The 26,115-nt window shown below is 36.3% G+C and overlaps 1 long non-coding RNA gene across 2 annotated transcripts; it reads left to right on the top strand.

The window, feature by feature from the left end:
* Window positions 1–236: 236 nt before the first annotated feature.
* LOC310914627 lies at window positions 237–22,083 on the top strand. 2 transcript variants are annotated; one of them, XR_014591055.1, is made up of 3 exons: window positions 237–328; window positions 1,701–1,777; window positions 21,248–22,083. It is a non-coding gene; the product is annotated as an uncharacterized lncRNA (long non-coding RNA). The 2 variants fall into 2 exon arrangements; XR_014591056.1 differs by lacking the exon at window positions 21,248–22,083 and adding an exon at window positions 5,814–6,096.
* Window positions 22,084–26,115: the final 4,032 nt, after the last annotated feature.

Below are 26,115 nucleotides of genomic sequence, written 5' to 3'. Positions count from 1 at the left end.
CTGGGCTGACCTGTGTAGCAGCTCCTGAGTTTTCTTTCTTAGTTTGGGTGTCTGACTTACAGGAAGAAGAGCTGTCTACTTCACAAAAATAAAAGATTAACAGGTACCTATTGGAATGTGATCTCTTCAGAACTAAACACTAATAGAGGTTGAAGTTAATTATGCATTTAACTTCTGGTTAATGTCTAACCAGCCAGGGTACTGGGTGTACTCTTGTCATTACAACAAAATATACAGGGTGACTCACCTAAGCAATGGATTAGCCCTATCTTAGGTCTACATAAAGGTTTGCTATTTCATGCTAAGGAAATATGAGCTGTCAAGAAAGGTAAATGATCCATACACCTCATTCTATTGACAAGCATTGAAGTAATTTTGGTGTTCGCAAACTCTTTGAGAATTAGATATGATGGTCTTGAAATAAAACCTGACAAAAATAATTTCATGTAGGAGCAGCTATCCTAATACTCTTTCTTGAGATATCTCTTTAGTTCCTTCATAATTTCCACTTGGACTTTACTTGATTAAACTTAGCTTTTTCTGCCTCTCTTGCTAAGCCAGCTCTCACACAACTCAGATGTTCCTGATTCTTCAGAATGGATAAACTGCTTTTGTCACTGTATGAGCTAAATAAATCTGCAGAACATGAGTATGAAAGGACACTGAACTCCATTCTCTATTCTTATGAACTGAAATATTGGATTCTCAAGAGATCATCTTTATTTTTAAATTTGCATGATCACTGGTTAATTAAAGTCCTTCATTGCAGAGTTGTTATTGCTGCTTAGGCATTTGGGATATAGCTGTGCTATTTCTTTTGCCATTAAATTCCGCTTTGAGATTGGTGTTCACAATGTTTGAATGGTCCTTTCAAAATCCAAAAAAAAAAGTACTTTACTAATCCCCAAATTTTCTAAATGTCTCATTCAAATCCCTCAGGGGTATGCCTTCTCCTTAGTCGTTGCTTTGTGACCCATGATTTAACTCCTTTTCCTTTTAAAGTACCATTTTTCAGAGGATCATGAGGGATATTAGTTGATTAAACTTCACATAACTAGCTGTGTTGCAGGTGCTATTACACTTATGGACCTCAACTTACTGCTGGGTCATTTCAATTCTCTGGGTTAAACTAATGAGAAAATACTGTAAACATCAATTTTTGTGTTTGGTTGGTTGGTTGGTTTTGGAAGTTTTTTTTGTTTGTTTTTTCCCTTCTTGTAAAAAATAACCTTAACGATACTTAGACAATGATAGCTGGAAGATCATCAGATATTAAGACTTTTGTAAATAACTCATATATGTTTTCCAATATGGGTATAAGAACTCAGTTAAGAACAATAAGTTGAAGCAAAACCATTTCTGCTTTTCTAAAAAAAAGGGAAAAAGTAACTACCAATTGCAGAAAGCTGAGCATATTTTGCCTTGTACACAAGCAATTTGAAGATTAAATTTTGATATAAGTCTTTTTTTCTGTTCTATATCAGACTATTTTTTGTTTCTGCATGTTTGTTTCAGCAAAACATGAGTCAATATTTAATATAAAAGCCTGACAGTATTGGTATCAGTATTATAAATGTTTGTCTAATGCATTAGGCAAACTATTGCAGGATTTGGTTTCATGTCATATAAGGCGAGAATAACAGTGCTTGTTCGAGACTTTGATCTTATCCTTATCAACATTAGCTCTTTCTGCTTCTCAGAGAATCTGCTGCACAGAAAAGCTGCACAAGCTGCTTCTTGGAAAATGTAGAAAACCTTTCAGAGGTTGGGAGAAAAGGTAATACATGTTTCTGAGCTGTGTTGAAATATCTCCTACGCCTTTTCTCCTCCCTTTACTATGAGGATGTTTTAACCCTCCCAGGTGGTGGGAAATATTTGGAAGGGGAGTTTCTTTGTATACTTAGCAATGTGGGAAAGCTATGAGAGGGGTGTTCCCTGAAAGAAGTGACTCATCCCTTGTGTTGAATACAGGCTTTGTTTACTGAGGAACTACTGAAATAAATACATTTTTATTTAGGCATAAAACTTTCATTATATGTACCTTAAATTAAAAAATCACAAAACTGCTTGAAACAATATACCTCCTAGTTTCAGAAGTGCTCCCCAGTTGTTTTGCACTTTGCCAAACAGAACCCTTGTTTATGCAGGCTCTGGATGTATTGGCACTTATCCCAAATCTTAGCAAAATTTACAATCCTTCTCTGATAACAAAATTCTGAACATTCCTCTTCTTTGCTGGTGGTTAAGGGAGATATCTCTCATTCTGCCCAGCCAGTTAATAGTTAGAGATTTTTTCTAAACTCCCAGGGATGGAATCACTGGTATCTCTGGTTAGCCAGATGATGCTGGATCTCCAGTGTGTTCTCTGATTTGCAGGACTGAATCTAAAGAGCTTTTTGCTTTGTAATGCCAAGGTTGAGTGTTTCCAGGTAAGCACTTTCACTGTTATCGAAAATGCTCCATTTTATTTAAAATGTAAGACAGCTTGCGGGAGACGTCTCTCTCCAGTTTCTAAGCTATTAAGGTTCTCCCTCGGTCCAATAATTATTTCATTACTCCATACAAGAGGAAACAGAGTTTGACAAAAGAGTCTTTTTTCTCTCTCCAGTGACTATAAAAGGAGTTTAATCCTTTGCCTTTGTCTTCTTAATTCTTCCTGAATTAGTCACCTAATTTAGACGATGTGAATATTTTGTGTGTTATTGTGGGCTGAAAATTCCAGCTGGTGTCCAAACACCTGAATGTTGGTGTTGTAATTTGGATTTAAGGGCCTGCATGATATCTAAGCAGTACACATAAGGGTGTTTCCACAAGAAATTCTTTATTTAGATAAAATTACTGTGACTAAGACTAATGCAAACCAAAATATCTTAACAAAGATCAATCTACATGTTTTAAATTTTTTGTAGGGTTTGTACTGTGTGGGACACATACTAAAAATAATCTCACATATCTTCAGCTGTCTTTACATTTCTTTGAGTATACATACCAGGATACATATCTTTAGGTGTGTGTCCAGTCAGAGAACTTTTTCTTTAGCAAATAGATAAAGCTCTAGTGATTTTGCTACCCAGCTTAAGACAGGTACCTAAAACAACTAGAATAGATTACACTGAAATTCTTTTGTCCATTGACCACTCGAGAACCTGAGAGAGTTCAGAAAATTAACGAAGCAAGATTTATATTACACTATAAACCAAGGTTAAGTGAGATGTCTCTTACTGCATATTATAGTTTGGAGGTCGCAGTTCCACTATTTAAATTTTGAATACGATCAATATACATCCTATAAAAACCAACTGATTTCACAGAGGCCAACCTGAAGTGAAAGAGCTTGCTGTCTTATAAACATGGGTTACTAGATCTCAAAAATATCAAAGGCAGTAGAACAGTTTAAATAGACAGGAGCAAATTTGTCTATGACTGTCGCAGTGATGGTCTGTGAGGAGAACAGTTTGTAAGGCTAAAAGTGTGTGCAATGGAAGAGTGATTCTATATAATTTGCAGCTGCAAGCTTAATTAAATTCAGATAAATGATTTAATATTTACAGTGAAGTTACATATGAAATGCAAGAACAGTGAAAATATTTTAAGTTCTGTCCTGATCTGAATAAGCTATCCAGAATCATGTAGGTCCCAAAGGGAAAATCTGAACAGCGATATTCAATTCCATAATTTAATTTACTAAAAATTTCTTGGAAGGAACACACTGAAATTATGAGACTAATTTTTAATATGCTGGCATAATAAGCAATAAATTGACTTGATAAAGAAATCTCTTGCCTCCCTATTTTTAAGCTAGAAATCAGTTGTTTGCTTCCCATTTGTTAAGCTTAAGTAAAAGCACTATAAGTGTTCATCTCATCTAAGTAGACTGATATTTTCCAGGTCAAACAGGTTCCATCACACTGTCATTGGTTCAACCTTCTCCTAAGACTCCATTTTAAGGGAATCAGCCTTAAAGGAACTTATTCTGAACTGAAAGCCTAATTTTGTTTCCCTCACTTGTAGCCTAACAGTTCCATCAGAGCCGTAACTTTGCCCCTTTTATGGCCTTTGTGAATAGATTGTTGTTCCCTGGCCACCAAAGACACAATCTAACTTTTTTCAAGCTTCTAGAAAAACACCACAATGCAATATTGAGAGTTCCTCCTTTTGCACAGGAAACCCCATTAATAGCTTGGTTCACATATTAAAGTCAGAGTCACAGCATGTCAAATCCTTTATCAGTCACACATCAATTCCCCTCTGAAATCCTCAATTACATAGCTCAGAGCACAATCCAACAAGAGAAGCTCTGTAATCAGATGCAGTGAATGTTTACTGGAATATATGTGTGCGTGTGTGTATTTATATACTTATATACGTATGCTAATTTTAATATTTCCATTATAAACAACAACAACTTGCCCTATGCCTATTTATAATGATCACAAAATGTTCAGAGATTCAGTTAATAACACATTAGCACTTGGCCAGCTGGAGAATTTGTGAAGGCTGCCAATTACTTAGAATTCTTCTAATAAACAATAGTTTCTCCCCCTCTTGAAATATATGGAAATGGGCTATTGTTTAAGTGCTGCTGTACTGAAATGGCACCTGGGCTTGCTATAACGTGGAACACTGCATTCCAAGAGAGAAACAAAGCTACATGGAACTCCATGTCCCAACCTATTTTGTGCAGAGTCTATGAATCTATCCAAGAAAAAAGAAAGGGGAGAGGGGGAAATGTGACAGGGCAACTATCTTCACCGCTTTTATTTGGACCATGTTTACCTTTTACTTACTTAACCCATAGTACCAAAGAATTGAGCAGGGTTTGTGAAACAATGAAAATGTTATTTTTTAAAACCATTATTCATGGGATCTACAGATACATTAATATAAGAACTTGCCCTGAGGGCTCAGCAACCTCTGTGCTAACAACTTAACACATTCCTGGGGTCACTCAGTTTATTCCTTTCAGTCACCCCTTTTTTCCAGTTTCCCTTCTGTTGTATTCAGTAATTGAGAAATCCATAGATTTTGATTCTGCAAGCTGTGAGCTGGCAAACAGGATTTTAGTCCTAAAATTCCTCATAAATCTCTCCTAAATTCATGAAACAGTCAGTTTTATAGGCAGTAGAAAGGCAAGTTATGGCAAACCAAAATGCTTATGCTGTGGTATGAAGAGCAAAGCAGAACTTTAAATATATTTATTCAGGTGAGTAAAGGATTATTTTTCTTTAGTTCTCGCTGCAGTAGAAATTTCAAATTTCTATTCTGTGTCAGCAAGTAGTTTTGACTGGGGGAGAACCTCAACTTTCCCATTACTCCATTAAGATTTATGATCACATCTAATTGAAAGACACATCCTTAAGGACAAATACAGTGGGCAGAAACTTCAAAAATCAGTATATTGGTCTGAGTTCTTCTCTAGCTGTCTACAAGTAAACACATAGCACAACAAACCCCCACTTTATAAAATACATATTAAACTTCTTCAGGCATAAATCCATTCAGACACACTGATACTCAGTTGCGTAACCAGTACTGTGGTACACAAGACTGAAAGGTCATGTAAAGGATTTATGCAAAATTATTTCTCCAATGTACAGAGTTTTTAGGATTTGGATTTTGGTTGAGCATGTGTGCATGTAAGATGTTTATGTTCCTGATGTCCTTGTAGTGAGAGCTCAGGTTCTGATTTAATTTCTACTACAAGAGTTCAAGTAGAGTTTGGGCAATACTTTCAGGCATGTGGTGGCCTTCTTGGGGCTGCCCTGTGCAGGGCCAGGATTTGGACTTTGATAATCCTTGTGGATCTCTTCCAGCTCAGGATATTCTATGATGTCTTTGGAATTGCTCCAGAAGAAGCTTTTGACATAAGCCCACCTCTACAACACGTTACTTAAATCGAATGTATCTTCTTGCAAGACATATCTGAAGATTTTTTGGGGCTTCTAGAAAACCCTTCTCAGCATTTTAACCACGTTCAGAGGCACCCATTATGTTCACTGCATGCGACTGGCACATTAGATGATCATGACAGAATTTCTTTCTCCAATCTCCAAAAAACCAAACAAAAACCCTCCACATTCTCCAGAGGTACTATAACATGCCAATTTTTTTTTTCCTGGAAAAAAACGTAAGCCTGATCAAGGCCATTTAAAGAGATTAGAGTTAAATGATTTACGTGCCGTAATAAAAAAGTCTGCTACAGTTAGCGTTCAGATCTGTTTATCTGCAAGGCTTTCCCATAAATGTCTTTTGCCAAAAAGTACTGGAATGACCTCCAAGACAGGGTGCTTAACTTGACTGTACTCTTGCTTCTATTTTAATTAGACTTTAAATGGTAAATATTTACTAATTGCCCTCTGGGTAAATAATTAAGAAGTCTTGATCTGTTTTGCTAGAGTTCATCTGGCAACACTTGCAGATCACAATCTTGACAGGTTTACCTTAATTAAATGTCCTCTTCCTGTATCATTTTTAGAAGCAGAAGTTTCTAAGATGTGCAGATTAGAAGTGTGTGGAAGGAGTAAACCCAGCAGGGCCTCAAACCTGCCTGCCTCTCCACATTGCCAGCTCCAGTGGGAGTCTGATTTCAGGTATCCCTGTTTATTGTACTCATAGACTCCTCATCACATTGCAGTGGCCACCACTGGGATTCTCACATTAACTGCCTCAGTGGCCTCAGTTAGGGATGTCAGGGAATATTGCAGGATGATGGCCAGGGAGCTGGGGACCACATGGGACTCCCAGCCCCGTTCAGGAGCAGTGTGGCCAAGGGACACTGGGGACATGCCCAGCCCTGGCACTTGGCACCTCCCTGAGCACCAGGAGGGACCAGGCTGGGGGTGAGCTGAGGGACCATCAGCAGGGACTGACAGCCTGGGGGACTGACATGGGTCCTGTGTCATGGCAGGGGGTCTGTTCTCAAGGAACTGGGCAAGGACAGGGGTGCCTGTGGCGCCCTCAACCCTGATAAATCCACAGCAAAGCTGTGTTATCACACATGACAGCCACCTGTAACCTGCTGGTTCTCATCTTCCTGCAGCCTGTCCATGTCTGGGCAGATTTTTCCTGTGATGGGCATGATCAGATTCTACATGAAAATCAAATCTCTCACCAAGTGCAGAGTCTTTTCAGGCTGTCAGGAGAAGCAGATCTCCTCAAAGGAAAGACCATAGTAAATTTTTGTCTCAGTGCTATATATTTTAGGAGCAGCAGCAGCAGCTGAACGACAAAAAAAATTAAACCAAAGCGTACTTTAAAGGAGTAAATAAATGCCTAAAACAGCTAGTAGTTGGTCACTGTGCTTGTTCAATTATTCAATGAAAAGGCATAGTTGGACTGTAGGTAGTTTAATGAAATTATTTGCTCAACAAGAATTTTGTTTTGAAAGGGAATTGTGAGGTTGATTAAAGTTCAGGATAGAAGTAAATTCTTTTAATGTCAGGTTAAATCAATAAGACTTTCACATCTGGAATATTACAATAATTTTATTTGTAGTCTTCCATAAAATTTTGAGTGCCAGTTTATTAGATGTACAAAGAAGAATAAAAAATAAGGATTGTTTTGTTTAAAGAACAAACCAACAGAAAGTAAAAGAAGATAGAGATATGCAATGACTAATTGGAGAATGTTACTGAGGAAGTATTATAACTCTTGTCAGGTCTTATTTTATGGAATTTCAAAGCAATTAGTTATTAACATATAATGAGAACAACCATAAAACATAAAAGATTGCATTAAAAGCCCATCTACCTGATGTTTCATGGCATACCACAGATATAATAATAATAATACAATAATATTCTAGAATTTGCAGAAAATAAGCTCTCCTGGTGTTTAAACTACCTTTTAAATCTGTAGCATGGAACTGTTTACAGTCAGTTATGAATGTAATGGATGCATGGATGCTAGTAGAGAGTGATCCAAGCTAACAGAAAGTTGTATATCACTTTAGTGACTTAGGGCATTTCACAAAGCATTTGAAGTTCTAAGATTCTTTTCTCCTTGGATCATGCCTATTTTTTCTTTGGTAAAGTATTAAATGAAAAAAAAAAAAAAAAAAAAAAAAAAAGAGGGGGAAAAGTATCAAAGAAAGCTATGCCAGTTACATAGCTCTTTAATTTTATCCTACACTTATAAATAATATAAAATCATAGTAACTGTATGTTATACTTCACGGATTTCTTTTTTGCCCCAGAACAGAAGCACTAGACAACATCTGATATATCCCAGTATGAAAGACATGCTATTAAATTATCAGTATCTGCAGTGGAATCCAGCGACAATGAAAAGAAAGACAAGAAAAAAGATGACAAGCTTTGTCAGGGCTTCTCTAGTGACAAGGGCTTTCTTTCCCTGATGAGATGAAGACATTAAAAATATGCTAGTGAAGACATTTGCAGCATGATTTTATTAATACAGTGAAATGATTGATCAGAGAACAGAATAATGTGCTAAAGTATATTAGAGTCAAGAAAAATTTTTATGATCATTTCCCATCCCAATATGTGTTAAATGCAGATGGAAATAAAACCTATATTAAAATACTGACAAAATTGTTCCAGTATAACTTATCTTCTCTATGGCAGCTTCTGATCATTTTGGTGTTGGGATTTGGGGGCCAAGGGTGTTAGAGTTTTCTTTCCTAGAAGCATAAAAGAACTAGCAAACAAAACCAGTTTGATTGGCAAAAATACATAGAAGGGGATAATTTCTCCCTTGACACATTCACAATTTAGGCAGACATCTGGGCAGGAGAAAAAGAAAGGAGGCACTAAAGAGGGTCACAAAACAGGTCAGTGGCAAATCTGTGAAGAGAAGCCAAGCATCATGTCATCAGCCCTAAGGCCTCTAGGCAAGAACAGCTTACTTGGGAAATTTCAATGATACCTACATGCTTTTTATCAAAATCCACTCAACTGAAATAATATTTTGCTCTAATTCTCTTAGGCCAATCAGGCATGTCAAGATAGTTCTTGGCTTGAAACTGTAATACAGTGCTGCAGCTGCCTCCAAAAAACACCAGAAAAAATGTGTGGGTGTTGGGAAGAGTGGGGGCTTTTAGAGTTCTCCTGTGGGAATATGAAAGATGTTGCATGACTGCAGCTCCTCCCTTGACTGCTGATCCACACTGGAATCTGATCTTTGAGCAACTCTGCTTGCAGCCACCCTGCCTTTAATTATTCATTCCCCTCCCAGGGATTTTAAAGTCTTGATTTAGACAGGTGATCATGCAATCAATAGCCAAAGGAACACAACTGTGGCAACCCAGGCAGAGTTTGGGTTAGTTTTCATTAAACAAACCATTGCATGCCTTGTGGCAGGGAAATGGGACTTTTTTCTTTATTGGACTTCCTCCAATACTTCTAAATGGCTCAAGACAAAAACTTGCAGCTCAGAGTGCGTGGGAAATTTGTGTTGAAGTCAGCGTGTGATTTGCATAAGATTGTTATATGACCCAATAAGTGTGCAATCTACTTGTGTTCTGGTTTTAATTAGGTATGGATAGCCTGTTTCCAAAATAAAGAGCAGTTCCAGTGACAGATGTCTTTATCCATCCAGAGCAAAGCTCAAGCCAAGTTTTCAAATATGTTTTATGTCTTCGCTTTTACCTTTTGGATTTCTTGCTAGTCAAAAATAGTAGTGCCATATTATATGTGTTGTGTACTTCCAGCTGTGTCCCAAAGGGTGAACATGAAGGCAGGAGAAAGTCTGTTTATAATTTTTCTGATTGATTTTTTGATTCAATAAATAGGTTACCTGGTAACCTGATATGCATTCTTTAAGCCTTGATCTATTAACCTGCTTTACTTACTCCTACAAAATGATAGCAGTTTACAAGAAAATTGTTGTATTTCCTCAAGATATTGTAATAGAAGATCGCATTCCAAGTCTTAAACTCAAGACGCTACTGATGCTGTTGTTATAGCACACAAATCAATACATATTTTCAGTTATTATTCATCAGTTGTTTCTTATGCAATAATTTTATAGAGAATGTGGTTTACAGACCAATCTTATTACACATAAGTTCAAAATGTATTGTAATTTATATGTGATTTGTTTCTCTTGTTAAAAAACAGTTTCAATAACCAAAAGTTTCAATAAAAGTGGGATATTTATATCTTCATGGATATTGTAGAAATATTTATTTTCTCTCTTACCTTGCTTGTTTTGAAGTTGACATAGTTAAAGGTACTAGAAAAGGAATTATAGATTGAGCAGTAATGTCAGTAACAGTCTACATTATTTTAATTAAAATGATGCTGCTTCTTTTATTTTCAAGGACCTCAGAGTAATACATGCTTTTTATATATTTACATTTTGACAGTACTGTTCTCATCAAAGCCTGTGTTGATATTTTCTTTGATGTCAAAAAGTGCAGTGTTTGTTTTCAAGATTCCCAAAACATTAGGCATGTGGCAGAGAGAGAGGTGAACAAGGAAGAGCTGGTTTAAGTAGATAGATTTACAATCAGAAGATGGGAAGGGCATCATGAGAATATTTTCCTGTACAAAAATTGCCTATTACAGAGGCTTAAAAATGAATGTAAGAACAAGGTGAGCACTGGGTAATCCTCTTTTCCTCCATTCCTGCAATTCCTGGGAATCAGCAGCTAAATGTCTTCTTGACCCAAAGACTTTATCTACATTCTTATTTTAATATTCACTAATGGATGTGTTCAGCACTAAATTGTGCAGTTCATTCTTGAACACATTACGCTGTTCTCCATGATAATAATCTGTAGCAACACACTCCACCATGCAGTAATGCAGCAGGTTGTACTCTTTTTCTGTGTGTGTGTGGGAGGGAGGGTTATTTTGAAGAGTCATATCTTGGGAAAAAGAACCCTTGCAATGGAACTATAATTTCTACCTCTGGAACTTACCTTTATATCATAATTTTTTTCCCATTTTATAAGATTTGAAGAAAAAAGTGGGACAAAACATGAAATGGTGTGTATTTGGTCTGGCTGAGACAGAGCTCCTTTCCTCACACCAGCCCTCACAGTGCTGGGTATTGGCAGCCAGAAAGGTGCTGAGAACACCCCAGTGAGCTGCTACTGCTGAGCAGTGCTTCCACACTGCTTCCACACTGTCTCCACACTGCTTCCACACTGCTTCCACACTGCTTCCACAGCATCAGGGCTGCCTCTCCAGCATCCCTGATCACCAACAGCCTGGGGATGGGAAGACCTTAGGAGGGGACTCAGCCAGGGGAGCTGACCCGAGCTGACCACAGGGATATTCCAACCCATATGACATCTGCCCAGCAATAAATGCTATTAGAAGGGAGGAGGCTCAGGGAGTATTTGTTATTATATTTGTATTCTGGTGAAACAGCTACCTGTACAGAACCCCTACTTCCTGAAAATGGCTGGACATCATCTGCTGATGGGAAGTAGAGAATAAATATTTTGTTTTCTATGCTTCCACTCACAGCTTTTAAATTTGCTTGTTTAAATTGCATTTATCTAGACCCATAAGTTTTTCTCCATCTTTTCTACCCCCACCCCCATCCTGCTGAGAAGGGGAGTGATAGAGTGGCATCGTGGGCACCTGGTATCCAGGCATGGTAAACCCATCACACAATGACACAGCCTTATTGTAGCTTCTGTCATGAATAATAAAAATAGGAAAAGCTGTCTCATAGTTCAAAACTGTCAGGTAAAACCAGAAAAAGACAAACCATACCAGCAGCATATGTGCTCAAACACGATCTTATGTAAGTCTTAAGTGAGTTCTATTCAGTAAAGCAGCTAATAGGAGATAATATGGCAGTCCATTGCCTTTGACAACGTAAATTACCTCTCAGTTCACTGATGAGAAAGAACTTAAGATACATTCCTGCCATAATAGTGTACAATTAGAATAATTTTTAAGTCAATTGTTACTGCTCAGAGACACCTCAAAAAGACCATCTTTATTTTTCACCATGATCCAACCCATATTCCTTTTTGACCTGTTTTGCAGATGTGGAAGAAAATCAAAAGATTGAAATCCTTGTTTCCTATCTAATTAAGTCAGGCAGAGGTCTTTCTGCTGTTTAGACAATTGAATGCTCTCTTAGTGGGTGAAGGTGTCAGAAGAAAGTGACCATCTAAATTTTCTTTTAATTCTTTGAATTAAAATAACATTCTTTGAATGTTCACTTCTGACAAAATCCAAAGCAACTTCACTAAAGTATCTTGAAAATACAATCCCATCTTTTGTGCATATATATCTATTTCTAATGCTCAAGTCTTGATATTTTAATATACCATTCTTGAGCAAAATCCTCCTTTGAGTTTCTCAGTTGCTTTCCATCTGTTTGCAAGATGGATGCACTTCTATGGTGTTCTCTATTTGTAGAAGGTAAAGCTGATTGAGCTGATAGAATTTAGCAACCTAAATGATAAGTAGCATAGACATATTTCTCATTTTTAATAAAAGAGTAGCAGAGAAAAAATTAGTTACAGATTAAATTTTCTGTAAGTTGTTCTTTATTTCTTCTATTGATACCAAATGTGTTAATTAGTCATAAATTTACCTCTCAGAGAACATGTCAAAAACTAAAACACTGATAGCGTGAACAAATTTAGCCTAAACTTTTATCCTAATAGCCCTATTTAATACAAATTTGAGGTTAGAACAAATGGCACCATCCTACAGATGTAGCTCTAAAACAGTATGTGGTTTATGCTGAGCCATTAGAGCTATTAAAGCACATTAACATTAAGTAGTGTAATAACATGAACTATGCCTCCTGCATTACTGAAATGTCTCTCTCCTTAGTATTTTTATTGTGGAATTCTGTATGATTTATTACTGTGCACCTGAGATAATTTCAGTATTGCACAATTGATTATTTTGGTCTTGATTGGGTTAGTCAAAAGTCTCTGAAGGAAATTTGGGTTGATTAAATAGTTATGTCATGCTGAACAGGTGAGTTCATCCAAATTATGGAAGCACCGACTACCATTTTACCAGACTGCAATCAGAATAGATACTCTATTATTGCTGCACTGAGTGCTTTTAGATGAATAATTTGGAAAAAAAAAATAATAGAATACTTGTAAGTGATTAACTTCTTTGCCTCACATGTTTTTTTGTGGTTTGTTTTTTCAGTTGCTTTTTTTAATAGATGTCATGACTTATGCCAATATAATTGAGTGACAGAGTGAAATTAACGAAAAACAAGTGAGTTGATATAATTTCCCTAAAGGAGCTTAGCAGAGAAGTGACAGCATTAAAATAAGATTTTCCTGTTTCAGTCCAATCTCTCTTCAGCGCAGTATCTGTTGTTTTCAGTGCTGCATCCAACCCTCTTGTAGTTGAGATTTATAATAAAGTTGAAAAGTTGAAATTTTGCCTTTTATTTGGAACTTTATTATTGGTAATTTTTCCTGAAGGATTTATGTCTCAGATAAAACACTGATAACAGTATACCACACCTGACCAATGGAAAATCTTTTCACCTGTAAAAGTATTAGTGTTTTCCTCTTCCTTAAATAATGAAATAAAGTCCAGCTCTAGCAACAATGTAGAGTGTATATTCTTATTTCATCATAGAATGATTAAATTTAAAAATTGGATAAGACTCAGTTACTTTCCCTTTCAGGGCTGGGCTGCACCCAAAAACCAGAGAGCAAAATGATTCTCAGCCATCTGACATTCAGTGTTGAGGATAAAACTCGCCATGAAAGATTTCTTTTTAAAAGTCTAGAAATAATGTTCCTTCTAATATATCCTAGGATACCTTTCCAGCTTTGGGTGCACACTGCACACTGTTGATTTATTGAGACCACAAGGGGAAATAGACTTCCCTATGTCCGGACTTCGATCACTTAAAGACAGCAGAAGAACTGTGTTTTAATGATGAACACATTACAAGAAGGAGCTATACTTTATCTACCTCTTCTGTTTGTCGAGAGGGAATTTCCTCTCTCTAATTCACAGGGTGAGCAAGTTCCTTGCAATGCTGTTGTTTACATTGAATTCATTAATTCAGTCACCAAGACTTGTATTAAAACTCCAATGCTCTAAATATATTAGATTTGTATCATACCTTAAAGATATGAATAGTTGAGTATAGTATTAGAGAGAAAAGAAAATTTAATTAAAAAAGAGCTTACCAGTAATAGATAATGACAGTTTTTTTCTGATTAAAAAAAAGGAAGAAAAACTTCAAAACAAAACAAACAAACAAACAAACAAACCCTAAAAACAACAGAAAAAAAAAAAAAAAAAAAAAAAAAAAAAAAAAAAAAAAAAAAAAAAAAAAACCAGTTGCTCCTTTACGCAATGAATGAAATGGTTCAAATGGTTCTCTTCTACCAAAACTTTCGTCAATGATTCAGATGTGTCACATAGAAAACTATTGATGGATCTGAAGAACACACAATATAAAGAAGAATTGTAATATAGATGGGAAAATAAGAAAAAAAGAAAAGGCAGTGGGTACTGTTGAAAAGGGAAGCATAAAGCTGGAGAGTAGAGGCTGAGTCCCTCAAGGATCAAATTTTGGTTTCTTCAATTATTTCACATAAATGTTAAAAACATCCTGAGGAAAGTCAATAGTGCCATAAAGCTGGGAGCAGTTTTAGCACCAGTGAGAACCAAGACTATAGTTGCAGAACATGCCAGACAACCCTGAACACACATGCAAAATGCTAGGTCATGCACTTGGCAGGATTTTATGCTACTTCCTATAAGCTGAATATAAATGACAAAGAGGACAGGTTAATGACAAGATGTGGCTATAAAATACAACATAGCTATGAAAGATGCAAATGCAGAATTGTCTCTAGGATGACACTAGGAAGCTTTTAAGGCATCTATAGGGTGGGGGAACTATTCCCTTTTATGGCTACATAAAGAAAAATATTAATGCTAATTTTAAAACATTTTGGGACACCTCACCTGAACTACTGTTTTTCTCTTCTGTTATGCATAGAATATATGTGTAAGAATAAAGAGCTCCATTTGAATATTGTACTTATGGTCTGCTACTGCTGTTTGATCAGAGCTGAAAAATGTCTACAAGATAACTAACATAGCCTAACCTACCTGATTATGTACAGAAAAAAAAGCACACTTTTTATCTTGTGTTTTAGAGGTGATATGCAAATAAAGAATAGTAAGAGTTGCTGGTGCAACAGGAAGTAGAAATAAGTACGGATATATTTTTATGGTAGAAACAAGAATGAGATCCACATCCACCACAGCAACTTACCAACCAATGACTCCTTAGCTGCACAGAAGTAATAAGGAATTCAAGTGAAGCTTTCTGCTGGAGCTATAAAATATGACCTGCAACAAGGTTATTCTGCTTAATAGCTGCTTAATACTTCAATTCCCTGGCTGCCCATTCCTGGAAGACAGCAGGAACCAATGCCAGTGATCTCACAGTGTTCCCAGCCAAGCTCCATCTCACTAGTCAGAGCTGGTTCTCTGTGAACAGGCTTGGAATATCTTCTCTCCAAAGGTTTCTGAGGAATGTGGGGCAGGAGAGTGGTGATAAAGGCACACAGTCTTAAAGCCAGGAAGTCTTGTGTTCTTTGGGACATAATATGGTGAACAGAAATACATAAATGTCACCTGGTACATAGCTAAGCTATCCCTGAGCAGAGGTGTTACTGAGTGCAAGTGTGACTCTAACTGGCTAATTAATAAAAGAGAAAAAAATAGCTTTGTGCGTTCTGACTTGTTTCAGTCATAGAAAGGATAGCATGTGACAAAGATGCACGTGTAAGAAGAGCAGCTTCCAACCTGCTATTTGAAGTTAAGTGGAGTAATGCCTAAAACAAACTACTAAAGTGCATAAGAGTTGGAGTGTTAAACCAGGCTTTAGAATTTTAATAACGTAATAAACATAATAAATGTAATAAACCGATTCATAAGGGATTGATAACAACATGTGAAGAGGACTTTGCATCTTCCTTATTTGAACTAGTGAATTACTTGACCTTTCTACATATCACCTGCTGTCTATATATTCCTTATCTGTGCTTGCTTCCTCTTCCTTATTCTATTAATAACCAAACTAAATGACAGCTCTGGTGTACAATCAAATCTGTTGTTAAAAGGATCTTATTGAAAACCTTGTTGATGCAAAGTACCTTCTGTGGAAGGCTGAACACCTAACTTTTCAATGACTAAACATAACTCTTACCCTTAATGCCTGTCAAGGATGTTTGTATTCTGGAAATAGCAAAGAAAACAATGAAAGGAAAGAGGAGGTGAAGAGAAATACCATTTAGGTCACCGCAATACTGTTTTAGAATGGTGTATAGGTATATAAATATATTTTTACTTTTCATTTTTCCAATATAGTCTAACATTTAAGCAGTTTTAACTTTTTCTTGGATGCAGTGGAGCACTGCATCATATTGTTATCCTCTGAATGCCAGCAGAAGGAAAAGAACAAAGTAATGAATATCTGACAACAGCTACACTTAGTTTTAATGAGCAACCCAAACCCTATGAAATAGTAAAAAGCCTCGTAAAACAAACAAATAAACAAACAGAAATCCATAATTTCAAAGTATTCTGGTTTGAGCTGTTCCACATCATGCTAAAAAGATTCCTGTGCTGTCCTGACCTCACCAGCCTGCAAATCACTGAATGTACTCCATGATAATTTTTTGTAGACTTTGAAGAAGGATGATTCTTGGTCCACGGATTTAAATTTCATCATCTATTATAAGTTTTGTTCACTCTCCAGGTTCATCTTAACCACTTTTCAGAGTAATCTGGCCCACTAACCTCACCCACAGCCAACCCAAAGTTAATCAAACTCCATTATTTACTGCAGCAGTAGGTGGGGGTTTGGGCAGCAGATGGAATTAGCAATATAGCAAGACCTTATGTCCCTTCTATTTTCTAGTTACACCTGGGGCAGGGGTTGAAACCAAGGAATACAGGACATGATCTGGGCTGTCTCACAGCAAATTGGCCTCAGTAATGGGGCAAGGGGTAACCTTACAACTATGCAGCCCAACAAAATATTGACAAGGCTGAATACTATTAACTGTTGAATTTTTTTGTTGTCTTGCAACTGCAGCATAAGACACTGCCTAGACAAAGTTTCAATGCCTAAAAACCAGTAATGAAGAAAAAAAGAGCAGGAAAAATAGTTTTCTTGCAGTTGTAGAAGCTGTCCTTTATACTTTGCAGACTGCCAAATCTGGCAAATTTACCTTAAAGTAAATGTCTTTAATATCTGCACAAACTGCAATAAATACAAGTGAGATGTTGTTGGAGAAGGAGGAAAAGCACATTTGCCAAGTATTTCATTTTCTCCCCATCCACTCTTCATAAGTGAAAAAAGCTAATATCTTGAAAGCTTATGAGCTGAATGTCTGTATCCCATCATGAATACTGTTATTGATTCTGCTCAGTAGCAAAGTGAGTGAGGCAAAGCAAGTAAAGCAAAGCAAGGATTGGAATGTAAAACAGGTGAAATAGCTTTTGACATCTACTTCACAGTTTATTTTACACTGCTTTAAAAGTAGCTGGTTTTCCAATGCCATTAGTGCTGTTTGGATGAATGGGCATTACAACAGCAGATGGAATTCTCTGATGACAAATACAAGGTAATGAACATGGAAAGAAATAATTTGAACTGCTTACACACATTACTAGGTTTTAAATTAATTGTAAGCAATTACTCAGGAAAAAAATAGGGATCACAGTTGAAATTTCTGGCCAATGAACTACAGGTACTTTTTTAAAAAAGTAAGTAAAATATTGATACATATCAGAAATTCAATAGAAAATTATTTATCTACTTGAGTTTGTGTTTTGTTGTTCCTAGTCACCATGCTATTTGTGAATTTTTTATGCAAAGTCATTAATATTAAGCAATATCTGTGAAGTTTCTGATGTTTATCGTGCCTGGGCTTCAGGGGTTTATGTGTGTTTATGTTAATGCTTATTCACGTGCACATTATCCTTCTCTCACAGTGATTTTACAATGAAACAAGGGATAAAAATATCAGTCTTTGGTTAATATGCCATATGGTGTGATGGTACCATATAACATGGGCGTATGTCTGAGTTTTATTTGACTGGTATATGTTTACACAAAAAAATAAATAGTTTTCCTAGGCAGCAAACCTGTTGCAGGAGATAACCTGGTTACCCACATTTTACCAGAAATTAATAAATGATAGACTGCTGATAGATTTAGGGCAGCATACACTATCAAAATAACTTTGTTGCATTTTAAATGCATCAGTTCTCTTTTATTTAGAACTCACATCACTTTCTTTTTCTTGGTATTCCTTCACATATAAGAATTACTAATTTTGTGCTTAGGCTGTGCTTATGTTTCTGAAAATTTCCTGCCAATTGAATCCCATTAACTTTCACAACATTGCTTCCAGTGTATGACAGTGTAACTTGCATCAACATCAGTTCTTAAATTCAACTGACATCATTACTCTGAATTAAAGACAATTAGGGAAACTCCAGTAGAACTGTTTTTCTAGCAGAAATTACTCTGAAATAGATTAATATGAATGTTCACTCCTTTGACTAATTTTCTATAATACTTTACTACTTTAAATATTTACAATTTAAATATTGTTTGAAATAAGTATCTATTTGAACCCAAAACAAAGTTTCAAGAAAAATACTTCTCAGGCAATTTTGTCCTGGGGATGAGGAAAAATGACACTCTGAGTTGAGCAGCTCTGAAATCAACCATGGAAAATACTCTTTGTTCTCTCTCTATTTTTCTTTGTAAGTTTTGTGTACAAAAAGCTAGAGATTTAAATTACACATTTGTTCTTGGTTTTGACTTTAAGGGCAAAAAGCAACTAAATGTCTATAATTTTTCAAAAGAGGTAGCCAAAAGAAGACTTAAAAGAAGCTATACTGCAGATATAGTGTGTATTGCAGAGTACAGTATTTTCACATTTGGAAAATATGAAGTAATATATTTGTTGCAACTCAAGAAGTTTCCTTTTAAAGAAAGTCTTGAATTTTCTTGAGCTACCTTAAATTATCAGTCTAGTAAAACAGTCTCTATGGAGATATTCATGTCACAGCATTCTCTGCCTTTGTGTTTCCCTATACTTTAAATAATATGATTTAGGGTTTTATGTGTTTAATAAAAAAAAGGAAGGGAACATTTATTAAATGAAGATAACTCAATATGGATGTAGGACTGAAAAGGACATTCTGTGTCATCAAGTCCAGTTCCTAGTTATACAATTATGTTCATAATGGTAAATAAAATATAAACAGTTCTTGGTTGCTGACACCACATGACAATGAATCATTCATGTATATTTCATCCTTTTTCTTACTCTCCAAAATAGAGTGCTTTAGAGGAATTCTCCCCAGTTGATGCAAACTCACTGACTGTCCTAGGAAATATTAAAGAATTGCTAGAAGGTCCTTGCCAAAGAAATGCTTGGGATAACTTTTAGAGTGTAGACAACTGAGCTCCCATGCTCAAGAGTGTTTCCTCACTAGTGTAGGTATAATTAATACCTTTATAAATCAACATAAACGTATTAGAACTGCTCATTGTTTTTGCTCTTCTTAAGTCTGTTGTGAGGCTATTCTAGAAATCTGCTTCCTCAGTGAATAAAAATCTATGTCTAATCTCCATTATAAATTTATTCACATCTAGAGTATATATTTTAGTTCTTTTTAACTATGCTATAAATAGTATGTCAGACTATAATCCTTTTTATCAAACTCCTGATTTATGTGAAGTAAAAGGAAAAAGGTAACAAATTCAGAGTCAAGATGTTCTGAATTAAATATTTGACCAAGGTTTCTGCCAACTTTTCCTATAAATCTACTCTAGCAATAGTGAAAAGGTTGTTTTGTATCATAATGATCAAGCAGAGTACATTATTGAACCCTGTGGTCTTTGTTTGGACTTGTGGACCCTAAGGACACAATGAAGAATGATGAAGTTATGTTAACAGTTTAACAAGGAAATCTATTTAGTAAATCTTCTCAAGCAACAGTTTCACAATGAATTATCATCCTCTTTTATTTTGAATGGCTTTGGACTCAAAATTATTGATCATGAGTGTATAGAGGATTTATAAGGATTTCAAAGTCATAGCACTGAGTGACTGATTCTTAGCCTGAGTGTTCATTGCTCATTAGAATATCCCAATTAACATCAGTGGGAAGTTGATGTGATTAAATGCCCCTCGGTATGTAGAATCCTGTGTGGTGCAACTTTGCCAGGAATTCATTACAGTCAATTTAAAGTAGTATGAAAAATACACAAACCCTCAACCCAAAAAGAAATGTTTTATTAATACAAATTTACAACATTAATGTAAATTTAATGCAAACTGATCATAATTTGGTGAAACAGCTTATCCTCCCCAGTATATTGCATAAATCTATCAGCCTCTACCAAAAAACCCACTTTTTTGGTATGTGTTCTGGCTGTTCCATCTTCTGTAATATGACAAAAAGCCGAATAGGGCATATGTGCATATTCATGCTCATCTATGGACCTTTATTGGTGTCTGGGTTAAGAACTTAAGTGCACAAAACTGACAGTTAATCAGTCTGTTCTGCTGTGAGTAGGAATCACGGCTCAAAAGGTTATAGACATAAACCCCATAACCACAGCAAATGAGTCTTCTCATCCAAAGACAACTCCAATTTTCATTGTATCATTCAACACAAACTCCATACACCAATACGTGACTTTTTGATATAAGTAAAAAAAAAAAAAACAAACCCCAAAACAAACATATCTTCAATCTGTTTTTCTTGTCCAAAGGAAAATCTTTCCATTTTACTCCAATATTACATTTTTACTTCATTATACAGTCATAAAGAAAGAACAGATAATGAAAGATTAAATTGTCCAAAGAGCTGGAAATTACACTAACTACTGAGACCCTCACCCAATACCACTGGAATTCCAAAAGTCCTTACTAGCTGCAGGAAAAGGTGACAGCAAAACTGACTGGGTGCCTTACAGTACAAAATAAGGTCAAGAGAGTGGATATTCAGGTTCTTTTTTCCCTACACACCAATGGTTCATGTTGCCATTATTCATATGGCTGCTGGTTATTATTTCTGCTTGCTTTCCTTCTGCATCTCTCTCCTGCTGTGTTATATTAGAAAACTGAAGTGCCTGCTGAGCTCTCACAAGGCTTTCATTCTCTGGATTTCACCTCAAACAAACAAACAAAAGAATAAAAGTTCTTTTCATGGCGTTGTGGGGATCATAGTAGCTACAGCTGGTTAACTTTTTTTTTTTTTTTTTTTTTCTCTAGGATCTGCTAAAGACCTGTGGATCACAATTTTTGGAAAAGGAGAAAAACATGTTATTTCCATTTTTAAAGGGTTCTGGTGGTTTTGTTTTGAAGAATTTTCATTTTTATCACAATGTAGCTTTTATGATTAAAAAGTATTATTTGATCAAGTGCAAATTAGTGAAGTTTAGCACAGTTTCTACAACTAATGCATGATATTTCACAGACAGACAAGTAGAAGCTTTCCAAAATTTCCTGGAGATGTTGGAAAAGCTATTGCAGCAATTGAAAGCTGATGAAATTTTACTGTATGAAAATTGCCCTTCTTATTTACCATCCTTTAAAACTACAAACACAGCTGTGTCAAACATTTTAAAATAATGACCTTTTTGAGACCTTTTCTTTCTCAGTGGTTGGGGATGGCAGGTATTCCAAGGGGTCAGTTTGATTTAGTGAGTGATGTGCCTATAAAGGAAGTTCTCATTCTGGTATAAAGTATCCAAACTTTGCCCACAGAACCCAGACTACTGACCCTGTACCAGCCAATGGCACTTTGACACTAAATAGGGTTCATTTGATGAAATGTGCTGCTCTGAACTGATCAGCCCATGATCTTTACAGTCTGCAGAGATCCAGTCAATACACTCAGTGCAGTCCCAGGTGCAATTCATCTCCTAGGTAAATATCTGTCTGAAATAGCTCAGGTGAATCACATCCCTGAGACATCTATTTCTCTCCTTTGACTCTTAAGAGAGATTTAGGTCACTGGCTCTGCTGTTAACCTCTGCATCATGGGTGTTGAAAGGCTGGTGAGCCAAAATCCAGCCAATGTTCTCTAGATAAATGACCTTACACTCTGTGTCCTTTCTTGTGGTTAAAAAAGTAGCTGGGATAAATGTCCATGCATCTAACAGAAAACTGTTACTCCTTGATGGCTGCAAAACTGCTGTTTGTCTGGCTTTCAGAGAATAAAGACAATTCTTATTACAGTGGGCATCACGCAGCCACTCTGGGTAGCAATTCATGCTTGACCTTACTTTGAATTTGTTCTGATTATCGGTGTATTTTATGGGCATCATGAACTCTATGTTCATGATCGTAGATTTTATGAATTCAAGCAATTGAGTGATATGATAAAGCTGAGCAAAATGCAAGTCCAGTGAGAAGCTTCCTTCCCACATGCACTTGACCTTCAGGAGAAAGTATGTCCAGTACAAGAACCAGAAGTTAGAAATAATGTGAGTGGTCAGAGAATAACCTGATTTTCAAGGCTCCTGAGCACAAAATTCTTTGATTCTATAAGGGAAAAATGCAGAAAATCAAATTAAGATGTTTTTAAAATCTGTAAAATGTGTTTCCACAGTCACTGAAATGCCATAATCATATAGCTGTTGGCTGACATGATTACAGAACGTAGTCAGGATTGTTTGCCTAGTTTAATTATATAGTTCCCACATGAGTTCTTTTACATAAAAACTTAATTCTTCACTTCATCTACTCCAATACTCCTCTCTAGATATCTCTTTTGAGAGATATTTATCTTAACATTTTTCGGAGACAAACTGTTTCACATTCTGTACTGAATAACGTTTAATGCCTTTGAAGCGTTTCCCATTCTGGAAAAATTGAAAGAACAGAGAATAATGTCTCAATAATGGCCTGCACATAGAGGACCAGAAAAGGGGAAAAAAAAAAAAAAGAAACCTTGGAAGAAATGGATGAACCAAGTGTTACCACCAATGTGAAAAATCACTACATTAAGGACTGTTTTTCACAGTTCTTTCTTGCCGTGATTTGATCTCACTGCTAAAATTTCTTGTATATATATTTTATTATATTAAGTTCTCAAGTCCAGGTTGGATGGGGCTCTGAGCAATCTGATCTAGTCACAGCTGTCCCTGCTTGTGGCAGGGTGTTGAAACCAGAAGGTCTTTAAGGCCTCTTCCAAAGAAAACTCTTCTGTGATTCTATGATCAGTCTCATTGCAGCATAGTGAATTATTCACCTGAGATTACCTGTTGGGCAGTGTGATTTGTCACCTGTGATTCTAGTTTTCCTTATTAGCTCTACTGATTCAATGTAGATACAAGAAATGGCACAAAACTACTACAGAATAAATCTCAAATATCATATTGTTGCCCTAGGTCCTTCATGAGTTTACGCCTCACCTGCAAACTCTCCTATCCTTTAATATATTTCAAATTAATTTCTGATATGCAACCATCAAACACTAAAGATGTGCAGAGATGTGATTGTAAAATATATTGGTTTGGGGTAGCAAAAAAAGCGTGTGAAATACTTTTCAAGTAATTTGTGATTTTCTAATTTCATCTTTCTCACCCCTGCTACCTTTCATTTTGATTCACTTGTATCCTTCTATTTTTTGTTCGTGTCTTTGTCCCTGACACCTTTAATCTCCATCATGCTCTCTCTGAGCTCTTACTCATTGCATTTCTACTCAGAGTGAACTTCAGAGTATCTTACAAATCCCTCAAGAGATTTTTGTCAATGACGATCTGGTAGAATGTTAATAACAAAAACACAGCAGGCATGACCAGAATTAAGGAAACGTTTCAAAAAAATAAATCACAAGTGATGATATTTGAAGACTTTAAAATGAAAGTTAATTAGGCATGTCAGAGACAGGGTTGTGTCTTGTAAGGGGAGGATGTTTGTTTCCCTTTAAACGGTTCTGAGGGTTTTGGAATCCTAACCAGAGGCTGGATTTTGGCTCTTACCTCCTTACTTTGTGTAGTGGGGTATCAGATGTGATTTACCCTGCGCCTGCAGGGGTAGAAACAGTCAGTATGGTAGGGTGGTCTGATCCAGATAATTTGGTTTAGTTTTAATGTGACCAAATTAAATTCTTGCTTTGCTTCAACTGAGTTTCCCTTAGATTACTTTGCTAAATGCACTCGGATGTCTTTTGAACTTAAATTAAGGCTCAACTATCTGTTTTATATGAAAAAAAGGTCATAAAACACATAATTGCTGCAATGAAGTTGCATCGCTGCTCTTTGGGATTTACATCAACAACTTTGTCTGATTTGTTTAGGCATACAGTGCTGAAATGACAGTATATATCTCAGGAGAAATAACTTGAGATAAAATGATCCTAATGTGTAAGAGATGAAAAGAAATAGGACAGTTAATTATCTATACACAGTCTGGGGCATTGGACTCTTTAAAGGGAGGACTCAGTTTCACCTGACAGCATCATGCCTCTAGAGTATATGTTGATTTTTTTTTCAACATCTTTTATTCAATAATCTCAAAAATCATTGTTAGCTTTAAAAAGAAATCTTAAAGCATCTACAATGTAATGAATATTAGAGATAGCCAGATATTATAATTTATATTAAAGAGAGTATATCAGAAATATACAGTGGACAGGCCCTCCACCTGCCCCCTGTTAGAGTGCCGTATTTTCTGTGCAAAGAACAAACCAAACAGGAAGAATTGGTTGGATTCATCAAAAATCAAAAATGAGTCTTTGAGGCTCTTGCTATTGCTGAAACTTGTAATAGAGTACCATTTCTAGGAGGAAAAAATATATTTTTTGATATTTTTTTGTGTTTCAGGATTTATCTTTATTCAGCTCAAACATGTTTTCTTCCGTCTCTCTTCTCCTTCCTAACTCTCATGGCCAAAAATCCAGAGACTGAGAAGAGGGAGGTGGGACTGTGAAATAAATGAAAGAAAAAGAGAAGTGCTAACAGTTGAGAATAAAAGAGTAAGATGCCATTTCCTTCCTCAATAACATTACCTTGGCTACTCCTAGGATATTTCAATGACCCAGATATAAAATTCTTGTTGTTTTTTCCATAGTGGCAAAGCAAAAAACTGAATAAGGCAAAAGTTTCACTGTTACTTATCAATTTTCACTCTTAAAATTCACCTAATTTATTCACTGAAAATGATTTCACTGTTCTACACATCACCTTGTTTTTCCAGTTGTTGCTGAAGCTGGCCATTCCTTTTCTTCCTTTAAACATCCACGAAGCAAGCCATCTTGCATTCGATGGTCTACTTGCTCACAGCCTCAAAGAAGGAATAATTGGAGCATTATTTTGAGATTAAAATAAAATATTGACTGAGACCTTGTAAAGACAGGTATGTTACAGATTGCCTGATACTCCTGATTGACACTACAAGACATAGTTGTTCATAGCATCTCTCCAGCAAGACTTTGGATGTCACCTTTCTGGTACAAAGTCCTGGTAAAAATAGGAGAGGTAGTTAAGCAGAAAAAGGTTGTCCAAAGATACAGCTGAGCCCTCACCCTTGAGTGTTTTCAAGGTCCTGAACAATCTGATCTCCTGTCAGACCCTGCCTCGAGTAGTGGGTTATACTGGAGACCAGCTGAGGTCCCTCCACACCTGGGCTATTCACTCATCCAAGGAGCATTTCCAGGAGCTGCTCTAACCTTGTTTAGCAGATCCCAGGGCACCCTGTGGCATCACAGAGCCATGAGGGACACAGGCTGGGGCCATGCCAAAGGAGGCTGAGAGAAAAACAAGCACACAAATTCTACAAACTGAATATGGAAAATAAAGGAGAAGAGGAGCTAATGGAGCAGAGAAGGACATTAGTAATCCCCTTGCCAACACAGCCCTCCAATGTTTCCTCTGAAGGACAAGGGCTTAGGACATAACACTGCATAATGAGAATAACTGGAAGTCAAGTTGGGTACTTTTCAGACTCAAACAATAAAATTAACTCTTCTTCTTCTGTAAGCACATGTGAGAAATATTCAGCTTCCAAGAACACTTGGTCATACAAGGACAAGCCAAGAGTAAAAATGAAGACAGATTTTGACTCATTTTGTGAGTGAGAAAGAATTGCAGATATGGTGCTGCAGTAACAATACTACTATCCCTTCTCAAAGA

This window comes from Zosterops lateralis, assembly GCF_965231275.1.
Source record: "Zosterops lateralis genome assembly, chromosome: 1".
In the NCBI taxonomy this organism is placed as follows: domain Eukaryota; kingdom Metazoa; phylum Chordata; class Aves; order Passeriformes; family Zosteropidae; genus Zosterops; species Zosterops lateralis.
This window is presented reverse-complemented; position numbering and strand designations above follow the sequence as displayed.